The following is a 27,200-nucleotide window of genomic DNA, read 5'->3' as shown; positions in this document are numbered from 1 at the left end:
TCCATTCTGTGTACTGAATGAGGCAGGGATCTTTGAAAGAGAGAGTATTTGATCATGTAATTAGAGACTGCTCCAGGGGTGGGGAGCAAATTAAGGTCATAGGTGTGAGGAGATGCTAAATTGCTCTGTGGGGAGGGCACTAGGAGTTGTGAGGAGATGGAGCATGATTAGTGCAGATGGAATCTTCAAAGATTTTAGTTGCTAAAATCTAAGTCTCTACTGATGCAAACTGCAATTTTTTAAAGAGGCTTATAACATGGTCAAATTTGGGTGGATTTTCATGGACATTGCAAAAGGTACATTCCTGGTACAAAGCCTACCACACTGCAAAATTTCAAATCTCTGCTCCAAGGCCTGGGGTTGCTAGAGGACTTCAAGGAAAATGTCTTCAGAATTTTGTTAACATGGGCAAAACAACATATCTTCTCCTACCGTTGTTCATGGAAATGACTGAACTGGTTTGGCTGAATTTTTTTCAGAATAATTCAGTCTATGGCAGACACCCAGCATGGAAAATTTCAGCCCAAATAGTAAAAGTTTGGCAAAGTTATAAGCAATTGAATATGCAGTCTTAGAAAGGTACGTCTCGGGGAGCCTTAATAATATGTGCTGCCACCAAACTCATCTATAAATAAATTGCTCAAATTCAAGACAAGTATCTCCACCCACGCATCCCCCACCTCTGCACTGTGTTCCTCGTGTGAAGGCCAAAACTATAAGAGGGTTAAAAAAATTAGGTATGTCCATGGACGATAGATCTATCAATGGCTATTAGCCAGGATGGCGAGGGATGCAACACCATTCTCTCAGTGTCACCAGCCTGTTTGTCCAAAGCTGGGAGTGGACGAATGGGGATGAATTACTCAATGATTGCCTGTTTGGTTCATTCCCTCTGAAGCACCTGGCATTGGCCACTATCAGAAGACAGGATAATGGACTAGATGGATCATTGGTCTGACAAAATATGGCCATTCTTATGTTCTTATGATAGTAACAGAACATAAACACAGATTTAGTGTTCCCATTGATTGAAAAACTTGTAAACACAGATGATAGATTTCCAAAGCAAACCCCATCAAAGTCCAAGGAAACACCTATCTATCTATGGTACTTATATGGCCCCCATTACCACATATCTGAGGGTTAGATGCACAAAAGGTGTTAGGCATTGTGACACTCAATGGCACAATGCCCAACTATTAGGCGGCTAAAAAAACAAAAAACACAGGAACAACCATGGGATGCTCCTGTTTCCATCTACCAGATAGGGCGCCCTGGCAAGATAGGTATGTATCATCTATTCTCAGTTGCTTTGTGTATCTCTCTAGGGCTTAGGCAGAAGAAAGGTGCCCTGGCATCTAATGTGAGACAGCAGTGCACATGCCCAGAGGCCAAAACATAGGCACCTAGGGAACTTTAACAGCAGTGAGTTTAGGCAACTATATGATTCTGCAAGGTGGGGATTGTATATCACAGTAGGGCTGAAACGGTGACTTATGTGCCTAAAAATGGAACTTAGGCTCTTAACTCCTTTTGTGCGTCCAGGCCTGAGTGTCTCACAACATCCCATGAGGTAGAAAAACATTATTATCCCCATTTTACAGGTGAGGAACTGAGGCACAGATAAGCTCCTTGTCCAACATCCCACAGGAGGAGCATGGAGCATGTATCTAATTTTGAATTTGAATGGAAAGTCTTAGTGATAATTAATTATCTACACAGGCATCAAGGTTTGCCAAGATTTCTTTTCTAAGATGTCATAAAACTACTAACGGACCTTCAACAAGCCCTCTTTGCTAACATAAGTTCCCTTCAATAAGAGAACAAAGGGACAATGAGCTAAAATTGCACACTCTTTTTTTTTTTTTTTTTTTTTAGGATTGTTTTACCAGTGAATATATGCTGATACAGATCTTTTGGCTGCATACAAGACAGCTCCTACTGCTTATTCTTCAACCACAGAGCACTCTAATCTGATCTCTGTGGTTTCAAAGGATCAGGATTTCAGGTCACAAAGCAATAGCAGGTAGGCAATAAAGAAGCTGCAGCGCAGGAGACAGATAATTTTTTTTATGTTGAGAAAAATAAGGTTGTAAAGCAAAATCCACCGTGATTACATTAGACGAAAGACACCAGGGAAATATAAAGACTTCTGTGCTGGTTTAGATAATTATCTGTAAGATATTATACTATAAGTTAGGTACCTGGGAGTTCAAATGCACAGATGAGAGTTGGCAAGTGGAACATTCTTCTTAAGAGAGAAGCATGGTTCCAAAATGGTTGTAAGTTATGCTTCACAACACTTTATTTCTGAAATAGTTTATCTAACATGTTTTAATCTTGAATGTGCAGCTGTTGCTTGTAACTGTTAATAACTTCTAGCATCAGCAGTATACTCTTGTTGATAATATGTTACATTTGTCTAGACTTGCATGGATATCCTTATAAACAGATATTATGTGATTTTATAAAATCTGGAAAAAATAGTTCATTTAGGACTTTTGAACTATTATTCTGAAATTGAGTTATGGGCAAACTGTGGATCCTTTGCCCATAACTCAATTTGGGCAAGTTTGAGTGAACTGGTGAACACTTACTCATGCAACACGTACTCACTGAAGTCAAGAAGTGATCACCAGTGAGGTTGGGTTCCAGTCTGATCCTTTGTAATTAAAAGACAAATTGCGTCAAATCGAGCTGATTGCCAAGTAAATCATTTTAAATGTTTGTGGGGGTAAAAATGTAATTGATTGTGGCTTTGCTCCAGGAATCACCCTATACTTGAAGTAGAATTGGTACATCCTTCCAGGAGTGGTTAGGGACAAGCAAGTAACTACCTCAAAGGTTTAATTCCCTGCTCCACCACAGATTTTCTGTGTGACCTTGGGCAAGTCATTTAGTCTCTTTTTGACTCAGTTCCCTGATCTATTAAAAGAAAAAGATTTAAATAATAGGGATAATGATACTTCTCTGAGGATCACAATATTAACAATTGTGATGCGCCCAATTGCTATGGTAATGGAGGCCACATCAGTAGCTAAGAAAGACACACTGATTATGAAAAATCAAGTTAATCTTCAAAAAGTCTGGAAAGTGAAGTGGTGGTTGCTGAATACATATAAGATAAATAAAGCAAGACAATATAGAGCTAGGACAAGCCATAATGCAGGTTGAGTAAACACAATGCATTTTTAACATGGAGTCATACATCAAAAACACCTTAGTCACAAAATGCAGGAACATTCTCAGTCTGAGAACTTGCCCGTAGCATTTGCAGAAGAGAAAGTTACACATCATAGGAGAGGTGATAAAGTACTCATCAAAAACGTAAACCTCCTGCAACTTCTCCTGCCTGAGCTGCTGTAGGGGCTGTTTAGCAGACACTAAGGCTGAATACATCTTGTCAAAACAGTGCTGTGTGACATGAATATTTTAAGGAACACATATCTGTTACTCAAAATTATTCCTGATTTGGCTTCACATAGTCACTTATACCACTTGTCACTAAAAAGAATGAGGAAAGTGATACTAAGAACATACTTCATAGACAAATCCACCCGTATGTGCTGTGATTTAACTTGTAATTTCTCCATAGAAACAGGATAACGGCCAAAAAAGTGGTATGTCTAGATATTTTTTTTATTCCAAGCAGACAATTTCTTATTAATTGCTGCTCAAGATGTTATTTTATCAGAAGAGAAAGCTTTTGTTTTCCTGCAGTTTGGCAAAGGCAACATAGAGCTCTAACATGAAATCCTTTAGCATGAAACAATGGGCTTGTGTCTTTACTCAGTGGCATCTAGGACAGAGTGTTTTAGTGCGTTCATCCTCTCTCTGAGAAAGTGGATTCACTTGTACTTTATAATCTTCATTACAAAAATGGACACTCATTGTCTCTTCCACAAAAAGACAGATTTTAAATGTTTTTTTGTAGTTAATGTAATTAATTAGAAGGCATCCCTGAATTCTAATGCCTGATATATGATGGCAAGGGTTGTTGTAAGAAGAAAAAAAAAATACCCCGTCCATATTTGCAGGAAGAATATGCACAAGAACAGAAAGATCTACAGACACTATTGCTTAATAATTATGTACTTTGCTATGGTGCTCATGTCTGTAGTATCTCAGTGCCTCACGAACATTAATGAGTTTATCCACAATATCCCTGGGAGGAAGGGCCAAAGATAAATACATTCTTCCATGTGGCACACAGAAAATATTAATTCCTGTGCGAATACAGAAAAGAAAAATAGGAAGAAAGGGCAGTTGAACTTTGCAGTACACAGGAATCCAGTGACAAGACTCAAGAAGGGGGATGACAGTTCAGAGTGACTGGAGAAAAAGATTCATTTAGTAGTTCGCTATTGGTAAACTGAAAAGAGGGAAAAGGGGGAGACAGGGAGCTCTGGAAAAAGTTCAGAGTAGACCAGATAAGAGATCTATAACACCAACAAGGCTTTTGGTAATGGGGATGGAGAAGAATGGGTGAATTTTAGAATTGCACTTGTTTCTGGGAGGACCTTACACCCTTCGTGAACATTCCCTGAATATTACTCATTTAGTAACTGGATAAAATGTATGTTTGGCTATCACACGGCCTACAACAGCCTCATAACATGAAAAATGGGGGAACAGGCAGTTTCGAACAAGCGCCCCTGTCCCTTTCAAATATCTGGCAGTTGTAAAGACTGTGATTTTAAAATCTGCATTTTGGATATCCCTTAGTACCTGAGCCATTCAGCTGAGCTCAGAACCATAGAAGTGTTACTTTCCTGTAAATAGGAAATAGCCAAATGATTGCACCACAACTAAAGTGGGGCAGAATTTGTCTGAGGCTTACCCAAGGAAGGGAAGCTCTGCTTTGGGTAGGTCTATACTTACTTCCGGGTCCGGCGGTAAGCAATCGATCCCGGATCGATCCCGGAAGTGCTCGACGCCGGTACTCCAGCTCGGCGAGAGGAGTACGCGACATCGACGGGGGAGCCTGCCTGCCGCGTCTGGACCCACGGTAAGTTCGAACTAAGGTACTTCAACTTCAGCTACGTTATTCACGTAGCTGAAGTTGCGTATCTTAGTTCGAAGTGGGGGGTTAGTGTGGACCAGGCCTTAGTGGGGGACAGGGGAGAAAGGAAGTCAGAAACTGCTGTAAAAAAGGTGCTCAGTGTTCGGCTTTGCAGCAGTGACTCACTCCCCCCCCCCCCCCTCAGAAATGTGCATAAAGGTATGAAACCTGGGTGGGGCAAGTCTCCTTGCTCCATGCAGTGAGGAAGCCAGCTTGGCTCCAGGGAAGCAGCAAACAGGATTGTGAAGCAGCTTGGCTCCAGGGGCATGGAGAAGGGTGAGCTCTGGAAAACAGGGGGCTGTTTCCCCCAGGCTCCAGAGGCAGGAAAGGGCAGGCAGAGGCAAATTACAAGTAGGACACAAGGGGGTTGATTTAGAAAGTGAAGCTCGGTGTCTACTGCAATCACTAGACAGTGTGGCTTCAGGCTTATGCAGAAAGGGGAGAGTGGAAAGAAGGGGAACTAGCATCCCCCAAGCCCCAGGTACTTCCACCCATAGGCAGGCTGGAATCTGCAATCGGGGAGGGTGAATTGGCACCCAAGGTTAGTCAGCGTCTGAAACAATCAACATGCTTTGGGAGGGGGAGGGGATTTAACTGTTTCATGTACCAGAGAGCAGGTTGCAGGTACCTTTGCTGGAAAGGGGACAAGCAGAGGCAGCAGCTGCAGCACAGGGCAGTCCCAATGGAGCCCAAGGGCTGGAAGGGGACCCAAGGGAGACAGTATTGCAGCAGGGGCACAGGGTGCTCACAAGTACGGGGGCTACTAATGCCCTGGGTGGTGTGTTTAACAGCCCAAGGCATAACCCAGGACAGCCTCATGGACTGAGGGAGGGAAATGACCAAGGGGAAGTGTCCACACATGCAGGTGGGTAGGCTGTGTGGATTAATGGGGTAGTCAGCAGAGCTGTGCAGCAAATGGTCCGTGAAGTTGTTTCTGAGGTTTTCTCCACAGCATTTTCAAAGGGCACAAGGTCACCTAGAACCAGGATGTTCTCTTCCACTGAACACAAGGGATGGCAGTAATGCTGATCTCAGGGGTGAGTGTGATTTGAACCACACAGAGGTTGGGGGGATGGGTGGCAGAAGTGGTATCCGGCCTTCCAGTCTGGCAAGGGGTGGCAGTTGCAGGGGCCACAGTGAGGTGCAGGGACTGTGCTCAACCAGTCACTCAGTGAGTTCACCTGAGGGGAACAGGAGTAAATACTCTGGGCCCAGGAGTGGGAGGTCCAGAACCCTGGGCAGACTCACCTAGGGGTGGCACCTTCAGTAGGGGCACTGATAGTATTACACAGTTGCTGCAAGCTAATTTGCATTTACTACAGCAGCTTCAGGCAGCTAGGTGTGAGGGGTCTGCACTGGGTGACAGGGTAGGCACAAATATGTTTGGGGGCATGTCCTGGTTTAATTATGATGAGCAGTTTCAATTAAGGGCAGCAACACAAACTGGGATAAGGTGGGATATACCGTATCACACACTGGTTGGAGTGGATGACACCAAGGGTGCCAGGAGTTCACACAGACAGTGGTTTGTTCATACCACAGCAAGCTCAGGAGGGGCCTCAGGCACATAATAGTATTTGCTGGGCATTAATGATGGTGGTTGTTTTCGCAATCCCCGTAAATAAAGGCATGTTTGCGAGACATGTTTTGGGACTCAGTTAGCCCATTCTTGCCAGAGCGGAAAGGGAAGATCACAGGGAGGAAACAGGAATGGGAGTGGGGCACGCATCAACCGCAGGTTTGGCGCAGGTGGAACAGGGTCTGGGACACGGAGCACATGCTTGGGAGGGGGACGAGCTGGGGGTGGTGCAATGGGCACGGGCTCCAATGTCAGTTAGGCCAAATGTGTTAAGGGTTCTCCTGTGGGATTCCCCTAACAGGGCAGATGGGGCATATTTGTGGGAGGGGTTTACAGGAGGATTTCGGATCCCTTTTGTGGGAAATGGAATTCATTTTATGTCAAAAAATTTAAAGTCAGTAGCTGGGATGGGACATATTGTTCAAAAAAAGATTGCACAAGAATTAAAGGAGGATAGCTGGGCCAGGATAGCTGGGCCATTTAATCAATTGCCTATATCACATTTGAGAGTTTCCCCCCTGGCGTTGGTCCCCAAGAAGATCCCAGGGACACATTGATGAATTCATCACCTGTCATACCCGCAAGGTAGCTCTGTTAATGATGGAATAGACCCGGCAATATGTTCCGTACACTATTCTTCCATTGATTAAGCCATTCATATCGTTAGGGCATGTGGCCCTGGGGCACTAATGGCTAAATGTGATATCAAGTCTGCTTTCCGACTACTGCTGGTGCACCCATTGGACTTTGACCTGTTGGGTTTCTGTTTTGAGGGGCAATTTTATTTCAACAAGGCTATGCCCATAGGCTGTTCAGTATCCTGTGCAGCTTTTGAGAATTTCAGTACAATGTTGCACTGGGCAGTGGTGCAGTCAGTGGGACTAAACCAAGTGGTGCATGATTTGGATGATGTTTTGTTTGCAGGGTGAGCCGGGTCAAATGAGTGTGTTCATCTGTTGGATGGACACACTGGCTAAAAATCTGGAGGTACCCCTAGCAGAGGAGAAAACAGAAGGCCCTTCCACTACATTGACCTACCTGGGCATTGAGCTGGACACCAGGGAGGGCGTATCTTGGCTTCCCCAGGATAAGCTTCAGGAGCTATCGGGGTTGCTCGAGAGAGCACTGGAGGCTAAAAAAAACCTCAGGCTGCAGGAACTGCAATGTATTTTGGGGCACCTGAACTTTGCTTGCAGGGTTGTTGCTCCGGGGTGGGCGTTTTGTGCCTGGCTGGTAGTGGCAACAGCAGGCATAGCCAGGCCACACCATTACATACAAGTCACTAGAGAGATGAAGGAATACTTGGGGGTGTGGGAAAGTTTTCTGAGTCGATTTAATGGGGTATCATTGTGGAGGGAGGAATGGTTATTACAAAGGGGGTTAAAAGTTCACTCAGATGCGGCAGGGGGTGCAGGTTTTTGGGGTATTTTATCAAGGCAAAAGGTGTGCACAAAAATGGCCCACTGCCTGGAAACAAAACGGGGTTGTGCGTGACATGACCTTCTTCGAATTTTTCCCCATTTTAGTTGTGGTGGTGATTTGGGGATCAGAGCTGGCTAATAAAAGGGTGTGCTTCTGGTGTGACAACATGGCAGTGGTACAGGTTATCAATCACCAAACTTCCAGATCACACAGGGTTATGAAGGGCGTTTGTTCTACAATGCCCTTACCAACTTCTGTTTTTCTTCAACATCTGTTTTTCTTCAAAGCACGTGCTGGGCATGGATAAAGGCATAGCAGACGCCTTGTCTCATTTCCAGTTTGACAGATTTCATAAGCTTGCACCAGGGGCTAACAGTGAACCCGAGCAGATGCTGCTGGCTCTCTGGAACCTCGAAATGTGATGTGGTTGGCGGAATGGAGACTGTTGGCTCCAGCTTACAAGCTGTTTATTTTGTTTTCTTTTAAGAAGTCTTGTCAATTCAAGGATCCAGAGAATGGGTTGCCTATGCAGCCCTCTGTGGAGGGCGGTTGTTGCAGTACCGGGTCAAGGACAATGCAGCTGCTGGTGTCATACATGGGACAATGGGTTATTTCTCCCCAGTAGGGCTGCTAGGCAACAGGTCATTTGGAGATGTCTGGGAACCTGGCGGGGTTGTGGGGGAGGCAGCCAGGCAAATTGCTGGCGCCTCCTTGTGGCGGATGTTCAGTCCATAGGGAGGGCAGCCAGTGACCAGATAAATGGTCTTAAAAGAGGTACTGGATAATGGAACAGAACAAGGGAGGGTGTTGGGGACTCCTATGATTGGTACGGCAGGGAGCCAATCCCCCTCTCCCCCCCCCCCGTTCTCATAGCCCCCCTTAACCCTCCTACGAGGCTGGTGGATGGCAAGGTCCAAGCCATGGGTCAGCTGGGGGACCTGGATGAAAACAAAGGGGGGCTGGTGGAAGCCCCAGAGAATTGATTTGAATAAGCATGGATTTGCCTGCACTGTACACTTTATCTGCCGAGTAGTCCCAGACATCTATATAATAAAGTTGCAGCCTGATTAAAACCCATAACAAGTCTCCTGTCCTTCTTGTGGTGTACCCAGACAATTAAATCCCAATGGTGACAATACTGTTTTAAAGTTTCCAGACATTTTATAAAAATGTCATGACCATGGCATTTAACAAATACATCATCAGCACTCCAAAAATACACATACAAACTTCAGTTACATATTTGTTGGACAAAAGCAGTAATACACTTGGAAATGACAGTACCTTTTTTTTATGTCTAATTCACTATTTCATTTTATTTGGTTTACATAGGTATTTTATTTTACTGTGACTCTTTACACTCAACCTAACTAAAAGTACTGTTTGCTACCCCTTGATAGTTTCAGGCATGCACTAAAAGAAGCCAGCAAACTTAATCTGTTTAGTGCCATATGCGGAAAGAACAGTGGAGGTGCTTACAAAAGCAGTATGATGGGTGCTTGCCTTTTCTTTGTTGACATTTATTAGAACATTTCTGAATACTTAGCAAACAGGTAACCTGTGGGGTTTGTTACCATCAATGTCAGCAAACCCCATATTGCTACAAGATGACAAAAATACACCTTGAGCAAAATGGTATAAAAGTTCTGCAAATCTCCTGCTTCCTCCCACCAGAAATCTGAAAGAAAATGTGTTGAATAGCCATCTGGTATATGATGTTTATGGGGATATATAAATCCAAGTGGGAGACTGCTTGGTTTTATTGTACATATAATTGATAGCATTTTGTAATTTAAACTTACCAAAAATAAACAAACAAACAAACAAACAAAAACTATAACCAAACAAAATAAACCTTTTCTATGTTTTCATGGTGTTACAGATAATCATTTCAAATTAGAATGTACATCTGAGCCATTATTTAGTTTCTTTACCACTGTGTATATTTTCTAGGAAATTGCTTTATATATCTTAGTTCCAAATTCATTGTTTACAGAAATTGAAAGCTCAAGGAAATTTCCTAAATCTGAAATAACATCTTTCTTTTTTATAGCCATATGTTCATTTAATCACACTTAACAGAAAAGCTACTTAAAAGTATCTCAAGCCTAAATTAACTTTAACTTAAACTTCAAATCTAAAGAAATTCAAACTACTACTTAATGAAGAATGTCAGTGTTTTAATTTAATATGTGTCGGTAGAGAAGAATCAACTTCCCACTTCTCTGCATAGTGTGAAAATATCTATGACACAAGATTAATTAAATTACTACAGATGAGCAAACCAGTACGGACAATGTAAAAATCAACCAGAATATGTGGCAAGCAACTGAAACAGAATTGAGGTAGAACTTTTTCTGAGTTTTGTAAAAGTTCAGTTAATTTTCTTTTCTTGACATCTTTGAACATATTATTATTAGCCTGAGGAGGAGTAAGAAGACCTTTCTCACAGAAATTCCAACACAACTATATCTGGAAGTACTGAGAAGCACATTAAGCCACTTCTTCACATGAAAATTCATACCTAATGCATAAGCTCAAATAGTTTCAGATGCATCATGATTCATTTTAGAAGAGCAAGATGATAATAATAATAATAACATTAATAATATGTCTTGCTTATCTACAGCCTTCATCTGTTGAAGTGAGTTTAAAACTCATTTATTTCAGTGGTTCAGAATAGGGGCTGTAATGCCTTCCTACACGATCTCATCACACTTTACAAATATTAAATAATTTAGACTTCAAAAAACCCCTTGAGGTAGATACATATTTGTCCCTGTTATATAGAAAGAAACTGAGGCACAATTTAAATCATTCAAAATGTTGAGATAGAATGGGTTTTGTGGGCAGAGAACTAGGCTGGGAGTCAGGAGATCTAGGTTCTGTTCCTGGCCTGCAACATCAGAGGGCTTTTAATATACCCAACTCATATGCAAGATTAAGAGGAGAGAGGGTCTTTATGCCTGCTCCCTCCCTTCTTTACTACAAAGGCAATAGACATAATCTTGTATTTAGTGGTAACCTGGAAGTGAGTGTGAGATTTGGATTTAGTGATGTGCAAAATGCAGCACATATAGGGGGTGCATCTCTATCTTCCAACTCCATCCACACCCCTGTTCTGTCCAGGATACAGATTAGGGTGAGGTTTTATTACTGTGGCTAGCATTTGTCTTATCCATGCTTGTAAACCTTGACCATTCTTAAAGTGCAGGATTGGGCCTAAACATTTTGGGGCATTTTTAGTATTTTGAAAATTAGTTTTTCAACACCTATTGAATTTGAGGGACAGCAGTCTCTAATTTGCTGTATTATGGCAGGTTCCACTTTTTGTTCAGGTGTGCAGGTCTCCATTGGTGAATTGTCTTAATGTATATGATGAAAGAATTATTTTGTGACAAAACTTGGCAATAGTATCATTAAAAGTGTTACTTTAATCAATGTTAATTCAGCATAGTCCCCAGTTCAGTCTCTGCATCACTATTCCAAATACCACTAGTGCCTGATATCATTTACAATAAGGTCACACTGCTCTAGGAATGCCAAACAACCCTAAAAGAGGGTGTAAAAATTTCCATTAATTGTGAGGACCCTTCGTGTTCCCAGAGCAATATACAGTCGTCTTAGGCTATATCTACATATGAGCTAGGAGCATGTTTCCCCAGCTCACATATATATGTTAGCTGTAGATTAATAAGAGCTAGCTAGCACAAGTATAAATAGTAGTGTAGTCACAGTAGTACAGGCAGTGGCAGTAGCTACACAGTTTAGCCATGCTAAGTACATACGCATGGGTTTCAGGAGGGGTGGATTTGGCACAGCTAAGCTCTTATAGAGTTACCACAAATATACATATGTGAGCTGGGGAATCACACCTCTAACTCACAGTGTTGACATAACTTTTTAGTGTAAGTGAGAATCAAGACCAGCAGCCAACATAATACACATATATATCACTGAAAAATATACTGCATTATAAGATAATGAGACTTACTTATTCAGGGTGGAAAGAAGACTGAGAAGAGCTTTAGGGCCTGATCCAAAGCCACATGAAGTCAGCAAAAAGACCACCACTGACTTCATTTGGTTTTGAATCAATTCATTTGTGTGTTTGCATTGCAGACTCAGATACGCATAAGCTATTGACCTGCTCACTAGACAGAAGGAAGGAAGCAGGGTGAAGAATGAACATTTTAAACTTGCATAAAATATTTGCAAGAAGAAATAAATGGCTGTTTGAACCAATTCTGGACAATTCTTATACTTACAGAGACAAAAAGTAGAGCATGAGGTTTCTTTTCAATGTAACATTTCTCTTGATTTGTTCAGCCATGTGCCCTCACAAACAATGGGAAATGTTCAATATCTCACATCTCCTCAGTAGGAGAAAGTCATGTGAAACTGGAGCTTTCCTTACCAAGTGATAGCAAGTTGTAATACATCAATAATGCAAATGTTGACTGACATGGATAGCACCTTCCAAATGTTCTTTTTTTTTAGAGGGTATTTTTATTTGACTCATGACACAAGCATCAATTAATTTTAGTTAGTAGTAATTTTAGTACAGAAGATTTTTTTAAAGAGTTGGTTTATCTATTTTGTGTATTTCTATTGTGCCTATTGGTTTAGTAGCTAAACCAGGGATCGGCAAACTTTGGCACGCGGCCCATCAGGGAAATCTGCTGGCAGGCCAGGACGGTTTGTTTACCTGCAACATCTGCAGGTTCAGCTGACTGCAGTTCCCACTGGCCACGGTTCGCTGTTCCAGGATAATGGGAGCTGCAGAAAGCGGCGTGGGCCAAGGGATGTGCTGGCTGCTGCTTCCCGCAGCCCCATTGGCCTGGAACAGCAAACTGCTGCCAGTGGGAGCTGTGATTGGCTGAACCTGCAGATGCTGAAGGTCAACAAACCATCCCGGCTCGTCAGTGGATTTCCCTGATGGGCCGTGTGCCAAAGGTTGCCGATCCCTGATCTAAACAGTAAGGACCAAATCCTTGGTTGGTATAAGGTGGTGTAGTTCTATTGAGCTTGTGTTCTCACATAAGGAATTCATTTTTTTGTTTAAAATGTCACTAGAGAAATCTTGCTCACTTAATCCATGTGATGCACTGCTAAAATTTAAAGAATGGGATCCCTCATACATGTTGACATTCCATGGGTAAAATACTCTTTTAACCCAGAAGACTGCATCAGTTCCATACGCTTCCCTTTTCCAAATAAATCTCATTCCTTTCTCTCTCTGTCACACACACAAATACATCAATCTATCCACCTTCTCAAACCATCATTCTTTCCCCAACTCCATCACCTAATCCAAGGGGTGGTCCACACTAACCCCCCACTTCGAACTAAGATACGCAACTTCAGCTACGTGAATAAGGTAGCTGAAGTCGAAGTACTTTAGTTCGAACTTACCGCGGGTCCAGACGCGGCAGGCAGGCTCCCCCGTCAACTGCGCGTACTCCTCTCGCAGAGCAGGAGTACCGGCGTCGACGTCGAGCACTTCCGGGATCGATCCCAGAAGATCCATTGCTTACCGCCGGACCCGGAGGTAAGTATAGACGTACCCCAAGTGGCTCTCCTACATGATTGCTGTTCTGCACAGCAGTTCTGTACCCATTGAAGGCTGGGCATTCTGTGGCCTCTGCCTTTGAAATTGTTAACTGGGTGTGGAACAGACAACCTCTGGTGCTGGGCAGGGTGACTGCTTGAGGAATGGCTACCCTTTGGTTATTGAAGTGGGCAAGTCAAACCTGATTTTTGAGGAAGGTAGTTGGAGTAGTGGGTCTCCTCTGATTTCTAGCAGTCTCTTCTACCTGGTGTGGAAAGTTAGATTAGAGGTGGGGATTGAGAAGGAAACACGGGAACTGAAACACGGGATTGAGAAGGAAACACGAGGAAGCTGACTCTTCAAAATGTAGGCTGTGATTGGATTGGTAAAAATTGGCAGAGAGAGAAGAAATCTACAAAGGCTACAATACTCTACTCTGTACAGCACCGGTTTGACTCTTCCTCCATTCCTTCCGATCCTTGCACACTGCAGCAGCAACTGGATGGCGTGGGAGTTATGTAGGAAATCTCTCATGTTCTTTTAGCAGCATTTGTCTTCCTTGAAGCAACAGCAAAGTCCATATTGCAGCTGTGTGAGTGAGCAGCAGGCAGCTCAGTTCTACACTCAGACAGGATTGGACACTTTAACGTCTTTCAAATGTACCCAATTTCTGCCACCATTATTTATAGCCCTATGTGTGGAACTAGCTAAGGACTTTGCAGAAATGTCAGCAAAAGGATTCCTTGGGAAATACCCAAACTTACTTGGCTCATTTTACATAAATGGAGTATGTGGGGGGGGGGGGGGAGTTAGAGCATGTCAGGTGTTGAGACCAGACTCTTACTCTTTACAATCCTAGGGAATGGTTTGTATTTTTAAGACTACTCTCAAAAAGAAAAGAGTTAGAAATTCAATAAAAATTAAATAAAAGTAAGATTCGAGTTCACAGGGCCTTATTACTTGATCCTCCCTGAAAGGATCTGCTATTCTTTCAGTTAAAAGAAAGAAACTTTGCTGCCTAATCTCTACAGTGATATGTAACAGCTAAGATTTGTTGTTATTATTAAGAAAAGCTGATCCAGTTGGCCTCAGATTATGTTTCTCATATACAAAAGTGAAGCCTGTTTTAGAAGTCCTTAAATTGTTTTATTTTCTTCTTTAATTAAAACATTACAAACATATTTGCAATTTAAGAGAACAACTGCTTGGGTCTTTTCAATTTTCTCTGAATATTCTTGCCTTGATTACCTATTCATGCTCATTCTTCATGCATCATCTGTTGTATGAGAAACACCTGCTACCTGCTTCTACTTAGAAAGGTGGAAGTATTCACAAGCAAACTATAGTGTTAAAAAGGACGAAGAGCAAGTTAAAATCTTGTTGTTTCATTTGCTTTAATTTATAATTGCTGATCTCTTTTATTCATCCACATATTTTTTGTCTGGATGGTAGAATAATATCATGGAAATGATCATTGGATGGATGGATAGGCATACACATACATGGATAGATACCTTTTAGGTCTGGAAACAGTAAAATCTATACTAGATAAATTAGGAGGCAATAGGACAAATGAAAACAGGCTACTTTCTTGGCCTATCCTCCCGATGACTTGTGCAGACTCACAACAGTACCTATCACATCTGAAATTTAATGTGACTAGTATGATCACACTATATCCTCTGCCTCTGTAGATATTGGCCTTCCCCGCAGATCATCTGATGGTTCTTCTCCATACTGTGAACTTATAGGCAGCAAAGCTGCTCTGCCATGATTTACAGGTAGATACCACCCAATATTAAAACTGGGGACCAGTGTGCATGCTTGTACTCACCTCTGCACCATAGGTATTGGATGTAAGGTGAGGGAGAAAGAAGATGCAAGAAGGGAGACAAAGAACTGAGGGCAAGTATATACTACAGTGCTGCATCGGTGCAGCTGCACTGTAGCACGTCTGGCGAAGAGGCACTGTGCCGACAGGAGAGCACTCTCCCGTCGGCATAATTACTCCACCTTGGTGAGAAGTGGAAGCTATATCAGCGGGAGAGCATCTCCCATCGACATAGAGCTGGTGTGGATAGTGCGAAACTTGTGTCACTGAGGGCAGAAGTTACACCCATGAGTGATGTAAATTCTATTGAATTAGGCTGTAGGGTAGACCTGCCCTGAGAGTAGATTGTTAAAGAGTGAATGAGGATGAGAGCTAGAGACGAAATCACAAAGATTACATTCTCACAATTGGTACTAATCACTATGCTTGTAGGCAGTCTGTGCAGAGAGTCTAAGGACTGAATTAACTTAGAGGCTGAACCACTCTAAGATCCATAGATGTGGACTCTCCAAGTCACAGCTGGGGCACATAGATGAACCACTGTGCAGAAGACTGCGCTGCTCCATTCCATGTTTCTATATGTGCAATTCTTGTGAAAGGTACCCCATTGAAAGATCTGGAGATTCAAGTCAGTTATTTGTTAATATACATATTTTCACTAGGACAAATACTTGACTTGAATCTCCAGATCTATCAAAGAGGTATCTTTCACAAGAACTGCATTCACATAGGTCTTCCTATGCACAACATGGGCATTATTGGCACACTACTATTACTAAATTTACTAGAAGAATAAAGCAAAGCACTGAAAGGATGAATACAATGCAGTGAGGTCCCAGAGGACTGGAGAAGAAAAATATTGTACCTATCTTTTAAAAGGGGAACTAAGCGGACCCAGGCAATTATAGACCTGTCAGCCTAACTTTGATACCTGGAAAGTTAGTGAGACAATTATTAAACAATCAATTTGTAAGCACCTAGAGGATAATAGGTTTATAAGAAATGGCCAGCATGCATTTGTCAAGAACAAATCATACCAAACCAGCATAATTTTCTTCTTTGACAGAGTTACTGGCTAAATGAATAGGGAGGAAGCAGAAGACAGTTCTTGCTTTTAGTAAAGCTTTGGACACAGTCCACTTGACATTCTCATAAGTAAACTAGGGAAATGGTCTAGATGAAACTATTATAAGATGGGTGCAAAACTGGTTGAAAGGCAGCACTCAATGATTCACATTCAACCTGGGAGGATGCAGCTAGTGGAGTCCTGCAGGGTTCAGTCCTGGGACCAGTACTATTCAATATTTTCACTAATGACTTGGATAATGGAGTGGGGAGCATGCTTATAAAATGTGCAGATGACACCAAGCTTGGATGGGTTCCAAAAACTTTGGAAGACAGGATTAGAGTTCAAAATGACCTTGACAAACTGGAGAATTGATTGAAATCAACAAGATGAAATTCAGTAAAGACAAGTACACTTAGGAAGGAAAAATCAAAAGCACAAATACAAAATGGTGAGTAACTGGATAAGTGGTAGCACTGCTGAAAAGATCTGGGGATTATAGTGGATCACAAATTGAACATGACCCAACAATGTGCAGTTGAGAAAAATAGTCCAATATATTCTGGGCTGTATTAACAGGACTGTCTTATATAAGTCATGGGAGACAATTGTCCCAAGCTAGTCGGGACTGGTGAAGCCTCAGCTGGAGAACTGCGTCCAATTCTGGGTGCCACACTTTAGGAAAGATGTGGATAAACTGAAGAAAGTCCAGAGGAGTGTAACAAAAATGATAAAAGGTTTAGAAAACTGTGAGGAAAGGTTAAGGACACTGGGCACGTTTAGTCTTGCGAAATGAAGACTGAGTGGGGACTCAATACTAGTCTTTAGATATAGTAAGGTCTGTGACCAATTGTTGTCCACGTCCACTAAAGTACAAGAAATATCACCTGTCTGAATCAACAGGAGGGGGAAATTGATGGGAAGGGCAGGGAAAGGGGACACTCACAGTAGCAAAGGAGGGAAGCACTTGCCAAGGGACAATATGTTGCACCTACCATGGGAGTGTCTGGCACCCACTGGCCAGCTTGGGGAGAGGGGTGCTGATTAGCCAGTATTCCCCAGCTCCCAGTATTTAGCCCTGTTCTCATTTTGCCGCTATGTCCACATCAAATTAGTTAGATATTAGTAAAACTCTTCTAACTATAAGGGTAGTTATTCCAGAACTAAAGCTTCCAAGGGATATTGTGGAATCCCCATCATTGGAAGTTATTAAGAAAGGGTTGGACAGACACTTGTGAGGGATAATGTAGGTATATTTCATCAGGGCTGGCTCTAACTTTTTTGCCACCCAAGCAAAAAAAAAAAAAAAAGAATGCCCTCCTGTAACAACTCCCCCCCCCCTTCGCTGAAACAAAAACAAAAATAACCCCCCCAGCATTGCCTCGCCGAACCAAAAACAAAACAAAACAAAAAAAAACCCCAGCGCCGCCCCGCTGAACCAAACACAATGCCCCCCAGCGCCGCCCCGCCCTGCCGAACCAAAAACAAACAAAAAAACGCCAGTGCCGCCCCGCCGAACCAAAAACAACCCCTCCCAGCGCCGCCCCGCCAAACCAAAAACAATCCCCCCCGAGCGCCACCCCGCCAAACCAAAAACAACCCCCCCCGAGCGCCGCCCCGCCAAACCAAAAAAAAAAAAATAGCCCCAAGCGCCGCCCCGCCACTCCAAGATTGCCCGCCCCTTACAAGGTGCCGCCCCAAGCACGTGCTTGGTCGGCTGGTGCCTGGAGCCGGCCCTGCATTTCATCCTGCCTCAGCATAGGGGACCGGACTTCATGATTTCTCAAAGTCCCTTCCAATCCAACATTTATATGATTCTCTGATTATTATAAAATCAGTGTTAAATAGACTGTATTTAGTGTGCATGTATATGGCTGTCATATCCTGCCATACCATTAAATAACATATCAGGAATGTTGTATGTTTGTGGCCTCCACTTTATTTGTAATTACTCTGATCACCTACCCTGTTATCTACAGATGAATTGGACTATTATTTGTAGGTACTGCAATTACAGTAATTAGGGAACTAAGATTTTCACCAATAGGTGCAAAGAAACTGTGGTTAAATATCCACAGGACATATATCATAAAATGTTACAAGCTCCATTGAGTTCCAGTGCTGTTGAAATGTTAACAAATCTCTCTGTCTCTCTCTCTGGGATTAGTAAAGCGATAAAACTATAAGTAACACCAGAGGAAAATGCAGATAATTAACAGTATACGTAGATAGCTAATGTATATGCTTAGAATGTCTGATTTTCAAGTATTTCCAAATAACCTGTATGATTATATTGTTCTGTGTTCATATTTCCAGGTTCTTTATATTCAGCAATATGTTCAAGCTATATAATATTCTTAAATTTCCTATTTGTAACTTATTTACTATGGGGTCTTGAGACTTATATTCTAGAACAAACCAATTTGAACTGTGAAAATCTTCATTTCTGCTGGGAATTTTATTTTTATATTTTAGCTCCCTCTCCATCTGCCTTTGAGCAATTTTCTGTGCTTCAAGCATGAGCAAGCAATATTAATTCAATTTCTAGTTTCTGTGAGGCACATTAAGTTAGATCATATGCACCTCAACGCTACTCCTTGGGAACTATGTGTTTATTTAACTGTTTCATTGTCTCATTCGGTCTGATCATGTGTACTGAAAGAAAGATTATATATCATGTGAAAAACATAGATGTTGGTGGTTGTTGCTGTAACCCTTTCTAAAGGAGAGGTATTACTGGATGCTGAGAGGTACCTTGTCAATCTTGACCCAAGGGGCAAATCCTAGTGCATCTCCCTCTCCTTGTCCTACTAAGAACATAAGAATGGCCCTACTGGGTCAGATCAAAGGTACATCTAGCCCAGTATCCTGTCTTCTGACAGTGGCCAGAACCAGGTGTCTCAGAGTGAATGAACAGAACAGGTAATCGTCAAGTGATACATCCCCTGTCACTAATTCCCAGCTTCTGGCAAACAGAGGCTAGGGACGCCATTCCTGCCCATCCTGGCTAATAGCCATTAATGGACCTATCCTCCATGAACTTATCTAGTTCTTTTTTTAACCCTGTTATGGTCTTGGCCTTCACAACATCCTCTGGCAAGGAGTTCCATAGGTTGACTGTGAGCTGTTTGAAGAAATATTTCCTTTTGTTTGTTTTAAACCAGCTGCCTATTAATTTCATTTGGTGACCCCTAGTTCTTGTGTTATGAGAAGTAGTAAACAACACTTCCTTATTTACTTTCTCTACACCAATCATGATTGTATAGACCTTAATCATATCTTCCCTTAGCCATCTCTTTTCCAAGCTGAAAGGTCCCAGTCTTATCAATCTCTCCTCATACGGAAGCCGTTCCATAACCCTACTCATTTTTGTTGCCCTTTTCTGAAACTTTTCCAATTCCAATATAACTTTTTCGAGATGGGACGACAACATCTGCACACAGTATTCAAGATGAGACATGAACAGGTTTACTGCATGGAGCCAGGATGGTTGGTTGGTAGTGCTTAATTTGTGCCAGGGTTTGCCTGAGCTGATCCCCGGCACCTTTAGGCTTGGCAGTTCATAGCCCCAGCACTTCTAGGCTTGCGGCATCAGTTGTGAATGTAAAAAATTGCTTGAGCCCTGGCACCTCTTTCATTACAAGGTAAGCACTGTCGGTTGAGCAGTTGCACACAACAAGGGTGAGCTATTAGGCATGCTTGCCATGTTTGGCAATCAGGAACAGGCATTTCAAAAACACACAGGGGACATTAAAGGCAAGGGAGGGGGGAAGGAAGGTGGCTTCTGTTCTCTCTCTTACCCATGGACAGTGGAGTTTAAAATAGAGATCAGTGCAGACACTCTTGCAGGGACTAGGGCATTATGGTACAGCTGCTGGAGGACTGTTAGTGTTGACACAGGTCATGCAGTGTCCAATCTCGCACTGCATTGACCTCAGTAAGTCAACTATGGCTCTATACTATTTGGGGACATTGTTTTATTACATCACTGTAATAGGGTGCTTACATTGCACAGGAACAAATTTTAATGTAGACACATGCACACATATGTTGATGCAAGGTCACTTCATCAACCTATGTTTGTAGTGTAGACCAGGCCTGTCAAGGCTGCTTCCCCACTTTGAACTTTAGGGTACAAATGTGGGGGCCTGCACGAAAACTTCTAAGCTTAACTACCAGCTTAGATCTGGTCCGCTGCCACCATCCCAAAGCTAATTCCCTTCCCTGGGTAGCCTTGAGAGACATTCACCAATTCCCTGGTGAATACAGATCCAACCCCCTTGGATCTAAAACAAGGAGAAATTAACCACTCCCCCTCCTTCCTTCCACCAACTCCTGGTGAATACAGTTCCAACCCCCCTGGGATCTAAAAACAAGGAAAAATCAATCAGGTTCTTAAAAAGAAGGCTTTTAATTAAAGAAAAAGGTAAAAATCATCTCTGTAAAATCAGGATGGAAAGTAACTTTACAGGGTAATCAAACTTAAAGAGCTCAGAGGATCCCCTCTAGTCTCAGGTTCAAAATACAGCAAACAGAGATAAACACTCTAGTAAAAGGTACATTTACAAGTTGAGAAAACAAAGATAAAAACTAATATGCCTTGCCTGGCTGTTTACTTACAAGTTTGAAATATGAGAGACTTGTTTAGAAAGATGTGGAGAGCCTGGATTGATGTCTGGTCCCTCTCAGTCCCAAGAGTGAACAACAACCAAAACAAAGAGCACAAACAAAAGCCTCCCCCCCCCCCCAAGATTTGAAAGTATCTTGTCCCCTTATTGGTCCTTTGGGTCAGGTGTCAGCCAGGTTACCCGAGCTTCTTAACCCTTTACAGGTAAAAGGATTTTGGAGTCTCTGGCCAGGAGGGATTTTATAGTACTGTTCACAGGAGAGCTGTTACCCTTCCCTTTATAGTTATGACAAGGCCTAAGAAGGATAACACAAAGCCTATGAAAGAAAATATGAATGGAGTCTTATTCTCATTTTTAGTCCATATGTATTCTAATAATTTAGCAGTATGTTTATCATTTATTTTTGTATTTGTCATTTTAGAGAAAAAGGTGAATATCTTTCCCCTTAAAGCAAACAATGCACATAATAAAGAATCAACTGGCAGTACTGTACGGTCTTCATAAGGAAAAGTGGCCAGTGAGGCTGAAGTTTGACCCCTTTCTCTACTAGGGGCATGTCTCTCAACTGCAGAAATGTTTTCTCTTTCTTACTCACCTACTTCACAGGCATGCTGTGGTGATTAATTACTTAATGCTTTGAAAATGTAAACTTCTATAGACTATAAATGCCAAATACTGACAGTGACAACCTCACCTAGTAGCTCTCTGTCTGTACACCACTCTAGAGGGAATCAATCGCTGCATCACTTGTGCTTCCAAGTCTGGGCTTCTAATTTAACCCCTTCAGGGACATCACTGTAGCAAAGCAAGGAACACAGACTTAGCAAAGGATTTTTTTTTTTTACACAGTATCTTCACTCTTAAAAGCACTAGAGAGCTACAGTTCTGTGATCTCACCCCTAGTTTGATCTGACCCCTTCTGAGAGTCTGAGGTTTATCAGCATTTTCAGGCTGGGCAGAGTCCCTGCTCCCCCCCCTCTCTCCTGAACATCCTGCTTATATGTACCAGTGGTCCCTCCCCCTGGCTCAGAGCAGCATCCATTTCTCAAATAGAGTCTCTGTCTCCTTGCCATGTGCTCTACAGGAATATTCCAACTCCTTCCAACGGCCATGTTGCTCCCATCCCTTCCCCCACCCTCTCCCCAGCCCAGCCTGCAGGCCCCCTGAGTAAAAAAAACAACAAAATAACAAAACAAAACATTGTTCCTTGGGAATGGGCCAGTAGTTGAATAATTAAAAGTTGATATTCCCAGAGTGTAGTGTGGCTTTTCTGTTATATTTCTTCAATGAGGTTTCAAGCCCTTTTCCTGGTCAGAGCAGCTATATGGAATGCAATTCAATAGGCTACCCTCAGGCTAGTAAGTTCAGCGCATCATACAAAATTGACTTCCTAATACAAAATGGAGCTCACAACTTGATACAAACATATCCTGTTCTGTCACACTGACATGAACACAATCATCAGTGGATTAAACAGATATCTTAAAAGTTGGAATGTCACACAATTCTTTCTCTTCTTAAACTGCCATCAAAGTTTCTGTCATCTGCTTTGGTACCAGTACCTCTCTTATTTTAATGTCAAAGAAAGAGAGACTTTTTTTGTGTGTGAAGAAATTTAAAATATCAAAATAAACTTTTCTTGAAAAGTCCAGAAAATAAATACATAAATAACAACAGTACCAGCATAGCAAGATAACATTTTTCTCTCTTTTTAAAGAGACTTCAGAACTATAGGTATATATTCATTCACAATTAATATATATAAAACAGAATGTCTAAATTTATATCAATGAGTTTGACAAATCTCCATTAAGTTATATATCTAATTTTGATTATGTAATCAATGAAAGACCAAGGTCTTGTCCATATGTTTCAAAATTATTTGTATTTGTCATGTGCAACAACATTTTAAAACATAAAATGTTTGGTCTGTTAAGCTTAGACAGAAGAAACACAAGCTTCTCTCTTTATTAAGTTAAGTAAAAAAAAACTGAAAAATGTGCTTATATAATGGATGGCTGATGGCAAAGTTAACTGTGGAGAGATGAGTGTCTCTTTGTTAAGTATATAAACATACATATAACATAACTGATTTTACCATTGAAAGGATAGGAAGTCCTAAAACTTTCTACGGGTTGGGAAAAATAATTGATATTTCTCTTTCCATTAATAAGGCAGCTAGCTCATTTTAAATTCCAGGGCCTCTTTCTCTGTCTTTCTTTGTTCTCTGTGCTCTGAATAAGGAAACACATGTGTACTTCCTTTGTTGCGTTCCAGGAGTCAGGCATGCAGAACTTGCTGTGTATTTGGGGCACTCGTATAGCCCCAGAGAAACTTTCTGACTTGTATCTCTGCTGACAGGCTGGTAAGATTTGTGGGTCTGCCTTTAAAATATATAGTCTTGCATGACACATCTGAGATATAGCCTGCAGAAAATGATGAGTTGAGAGAATGAATCAAGTGTACACATGTATGGGTTCTTTCACGTGGACAGTAATTATTTTCTACTGTTATGTTTGTTGGGTGAATAGCACAAGCTATATTTAAAAGAAAATCACATCTATAGGGTCTGACCTTGCAAATAAGTCTATAACTGGAGTCATACAAGTAGTTCCATTGAAATCAATAGAACAGCTTGTATGAGTAGATTTGCTGTAGCTGTCTTGGTCCCAAGATATTAAAGAAACAGGGTGGGTGAGGGAATATCTTTTACTGGACTAACTTGTGTTGGCGGAAGAGACCATCTTTTGAGATCTGAAAAAGAGCTTTGTGTAGCTCGAAAGCTTGCCTCTTTAACCAACAGAAGTTGATCCAGTAAAATATATTACCTCACCCACCTTGTCTCTTTTGAGTGAGTAGAGGTACTTGCATGGGTGTTGGCTGGGTTTGGCCCATAATGACCTATATTCTGATCTTCGCTTCACAGTTGTAAATCTATAGTCAATTGAGCGCTATCTTAAGTACTTATATAGACCCCAATTCCATAATAGTTGAACAACTCTCAATCATTTGATGTATTTATTCTCACAACACCCCCGTGAGACAGGAAGTGATATTATCCCCTTTTATGTTTGGAGATCTGACAGAAAAAGTGTGGTGAAGCAACAACTTGCAGCCAGATATCCTGAGTCCCAGGCTAGCACCCTAATCACTTCATCATCCTTCCTCTCCAGTTACTTCAGCTTTGCACCGATATCACTGAGAGCAGATTGTTTTATGATATTTGCTTATTTGATAATCTAAAATAATTTTTTTAAGAGAAAAGAGGGTTTGTTCTGTGCATGTAGGGGCCATGAAGTAAGTTTCCTTTACAAAATATTAGTTTTGTTTTGTTGGCTGTACTTGGGATTTCTATATGTGTGTTTCTCAAGCTCTCACTACCAAGGTAACTTTCAGTGCAGTAAGTGAACTAAAGATAATAGCATAACTGGAAAAAACGTAAAATCTTACAAAAGAGTAAGGATTTAGAAATATGTCTCTCCCTCTCTCTCCAATGTTACATGTGGTAGAAATACAGCATGATTCCTTTATAAACAAACCAAACTTTAAATCTGTGTGGATTCCTTTCTTAAAGTGAGTGGCAGGATGTTCTGAAACCCTACAGAAAACAAGTGGTGAGGGGAAATGAAAAGAGGGACAATTTAAATTTGCGTAATTTTAATTAACTATTTTTTTAAAAGAATAAAGAACTTGTGTCAAGTGTCATTGGAGCAGAATGTGAATTCTTCTTTAGCTAGATGTTTGTTTCAGTATGTGCCAGGTATTAGGACATGAAATATGGTGTTATTTAAATTCCTGTGTTCTGTTATTTGGCATTCTGCTTTTTTTCCTGTTTGACAAATGCATATGGAGTGTTTATGATAGGAGAAAAATTAGAAGTCCAAATTAAATGCACAAATTGAATGCATTTTGGAACTGTGTATTATTGTTCTGATTTTAAATAAGGTAACCAAAATCATATAATGTAAAAATATGTGGATATGAGTTAAATGAAAAATACATTTAAAAATAATTTATAATTAAACAACTGATAAAAGTATAATCCATGGGTAGGCAACCTATGGCAAGCATGCCGAAGGCGGCACGCGAGCTGATTTTCAGTGGCACTGTCATAAATATAAAGGGAAGGGTAACCACCTTTCTATATACAGTACTATAAAATCCCTCCTGACCAGAGGCACAAAATTCTCTTACCTGTAAAGGGTTAAGAAGTTCAAGTAACCTGACTGGCACCTGACCAAAAGGACCACTAAGGGAACAAGATACTTTCAAATCTGGGGTGGGGGGGGGGGGGAAGGCCAGAGACAGATCAAGGAAGCAAGCAATCCAACTCCTATAGAGTTAGTAAATATTTAGCAAGAAAATGTGTTAGATTATCTTTTGTTTTGGCTTGTGAATTTCTCTGTGCTGGGGGGGAATGTGTATTCCTGTTTTTTTTTTCTTTTTGTAACTTTAAGGTTTTGCCTAGCAGGAAATCCTCTGTGTTTTGAATCTAATTGCCAGTGAGATTATCTTCCATTCTAGTCTTACAGAGGTACTCCTTTTACCTGTTTTCTTTCTTTCTAATAAAGTTCTGTTTTTTTAAAGAATCTGATAGGGTTTTTTAGTATCCTAAAAACCCAAGGCTGGTGTGTGCTCATCTTGTTTATTCTCAAGCCTCCCCAGGAAAGGGGGTGTAGGGCTTGGGGGGATATTTTGGGGAAATAGGACTCCAAGTGGTCCTTTCCCTGATTCTTTGTTTGAATCGCTTGGTGGTGGCAGCGTCTACCTAATCCAAGGTACAAGGGAGAATTTGTGCCTTGGGGAAGTTTTAACCTAAGCTGGTAGAAATAAGCTTAGGGGGTCTTTCATGTGGGTCCCCACATCTGTACCCTAAAGTTCAGAGTGGGGAGGGAACCCTGACAGGCACTCACACTGCCTGGCTCCTGGCCACCGGTCCGGGGAGCTCTGCATTTTAATTTAATTTTAAATGAAGCTTCTTAAACATTTTAAAAACCTTATTTACTTTACATACAACAATAGTTCAGTTATATATTATAGACTTATAGAAAGAGACCTTCTAAAAACATTAAAATGTATTACTGGCATGCGAAACCTTAAATTAGAGTGAATAAATGAAGACTTGGCACACCACTTCTGAAAGGTTGCCGACCCCTGGTATAATCTATGAGGAAACTAAGTCTGATGCTCATTTTTCTGGGGGGAAAAAATCAAACTTACAAGTTATCAAGTGACTTTGACTCATTTGACTAAGCCAAAACGGAAACTCATCAGCACAGTTTAGCGGTCCAAAGCATTTTACCTGATAAGTCAGGACAACTCACTATTATGTTATCTTTTTTTCCTTTTAACCTTATATTAAATCAGATTAACTATGATAGATACCTAATTAGAAAGCTTCAAGTCATTTCTCTCTCTCCCATTTGCCCCTTCTTCCTTTATCTCTTTCAGGCACAGAAATTGAGGATGGAATTACCTAAAAGTGGGAATGGATATATATATTTTGAATCTTTTTGTACATTATTAAAATGTATTGGAGTAATAGTAATTTCTTATATTACACTGCTCTTTTAAGGAAAATATTAAACCCAAAATTTGTTTGCCATTAAGATAATCAATATTGTCCTTAAAAATAAACAAAAAGAATAGGAGGCATGGTCAGCATTCACAACACACTCCCCATTAGTACCTGTCCCAACCAGATGATCCAACCAGCAGACCAAATTCGGTGAGGCACATTGTGCATATGTTAAGAAGAAGAAGAACAACAACAACAAAGAAAAAAAAGAAGAAGAAGGAGATCTCTTGGACCAAGAGAAGCCATAACAGGAAAGTTCTTTTTTTTTTTTCTTCAGAAAATGAATAAGTTGTTTAGCATATTCAAGTGGGGAAAAAAAGGTCTAGACTATAATATGGATAGCAACAGATGCCAAAATAAAGTATGATTGCAATCTGAATTATGCATTGGCTTATTTCTTATCACTCATATTGTTTATCCTGCAATTGCCCCCAAATCATATATTATAAAGTATCATTTAGGTAATGTTAAACTAAAGTTCCA

The sequence above is a fragment of the Emys orbicularis genome, chromosome 1 (genome assembly GCF_028017835.1).
Source record: "Emys orbicularis isolate rEmyOrb1 chromosome 1, rEmyOrb1.hap1, whole genome shotgun sequence".
Classification (NCBI taxonomy): domain Eukaryota; kingdom Metazoa; phylum Chordata; order Testudines; family Emydidae; genus Emys; species Emys orbicularis.
Note: the sequence above shows the minus strand (reverse complement) of the source record.